The following is a 2,076-nucleotide window of genomic DNA, read 5'->3' as shown; positions in this document are numbered from 1 at the left end:
TGCCGAAAACACGTACTAGAAATTTGTGGAGGGGATCCCAGGACGCACTAAATCTAAAAGACGCTGGTCCCGGGACACACTAAATCTAAAAGATGCTGGTCCCAGAACGCACTAAATCTAAAAGATGCTGGTCCCGGGACGCACTACATCTAAAAGATGCTGGTCCCGGGACGCACTAAATCTAAAAGATGCTGGTCCCGGGACGCACTAAATCTAAAAGATGCTGGTCCCGGGACGCACTAAATCTAAAAGATGCGGGTCCCGGGACGCACTAAATCTAAAAGATGCTGGTCCCGGGACGCACTAAATCTAAAAGATGCTGGTCCCGGGGCGCACTAAATCTAAAAGATGCTGGTCCCGGGACGCACTAAATCTAAAAGATGCTGGTCCCGGGACGCACTAAATCTAAAAGATGCTGGTCCCGGGACGCACTAAATCTAAAAGATACTGGTCCCGGGACGCACTGAATCTAAAAGATGCTGGTCCAGGGACGCACTGAATCTAAAAGATGCTGGTCCCGGGGCGCACTAAATCTAAAAGATGCTGGTCCCGGGACGCACTGAATCTAAAAGATGCTGGTCCCGGGACGCACTGATTCTAAAAGATGCTGATCCCGGGACGCACTAAATCTAAAAGATGCTGGTCCCGGGGCGCACTAAATCTAAAAGATGCTGGTCCCGGGACGCACTGAATCTAAAAGATGCTGGTCCCAGGACGCACTGAATCTAAAAGATGCTGGTCCCGGGACGCACTAAATCTAAAAGATGCTGGTCCCGGGACGCACTGAATCTAAAAGATGCTGGTCCCGGGACGCACTGAATCTAAAAGATGCTGGTCCAAGGACGCACTAAATCTAAAATATGCTGGTCCCAGGATGCACTAAATCTAAAAGATGCTGGTCCCGGGACGCACTAAATCTAAAAGATGCTGGTCCCGGGACGCACTAAATCTAAAAGATGCTGGTCCCGGGACGCACTAAATCTAAAAGATGCTGGTCCCGGGACGCACTAAATCTAAAAGATGCTGGTCCCGGGACGCACTAAATCTAAAAGATGCTGGTCCCGGGACGCACTAAATATCCGTTATCGTGCGTACCCTAGGTACTGTTTTCAGACTGTAATCGTTAGCTTAGTTTGGTGCCAGCGCCAATGCAAATTTCACCCGGGGACAACATAGAAACGAGGCTGAAGCCGATGCAGATGTGTTCGTGCCCTGCAAAGATTTTAATCTCAATTGCTATGGTTGCTATGGTTGCTCTGGTTGCTGGCCAACAGCTTGCCGGGTGATGACGTCATCGGTGAACGAACAGATCCAGCGAAGCAACACAGACAGACAGATCCAGCGAAGCAACACAGGAACAATAGGGCTTTTTACAGCAGACCGCGCGCTGAGTCATTTCGAGTTACTCCCCTTGGGTACGGACAACCTCGCTGTCGAAACCACGCTGCAAACGGAGGAGTTACATAGGTACGACTGCGTTCAGTTGAGAAAGTTTTTGAAAGACAGGGGCATTACTGTTACTGGATACAGACGAGATGGTCTGCTGCAACTTGTGAAAACTGCACAGCAGTTGGAACTACCGATCGATCCGGATTTTACAAGATAGGACGTGCAAAAAAAACTTTCCGAAAAGCTTCGACAGATCGGATTTCCACCACGCGATCCTTTTATATCCAAAGGAAAAAGTGACCTGTCAAACGCACCCAGGATTGGTGTTGTTGACATCCTGAACTATCTGATTGAGAAAAAGAACGATTTCGACCAGAAGAAGGCGAAAGCTTACAAATCCTTTGAAGATTATCGCCTTTTTTTCGATGGCCATGTGCTCAACTTGAGATGTGCAGAAGTGGAAAAGTGTTTCCTCTACACCGCGAAGGTAAAACCGACACAGAGGCAGACAAGCTACCTGCACACTTCTTCATATAAACTGTGGATAATCGTCAGCGAAGATGAGGAAATTCTGCTGGGATTTTGCCAGTGTCCGGGGGGGGGGGGGGGGGGGGCAAGTACTTATATTTCACAACTTAGGCATGTTATTGTTAGTATTGTTACTCCTCACTGAAACCATGTAAAGCA

Source organism: Littorina saxatilis, unplaced genomic scaffold (assembly GCF_037325665.1).
Source record: "Littorina saxatilis isolate snail1 unplaced genomic scaffold, US_GU_Lsax_2.0 scaffold_640, whole genome shotgun sequence".
Taxonomy (NCBI): Eukaryota; Metazoa; Mollusca; class Gastropoda; order Littorinimorpha; family Littorinidae; genus Littorina; species Littorina saxatilis.
The sequence above is the reverse complement of the archived record's forward strand: the minus strand, read 5'-3'. Positions refer to the sequence as shown.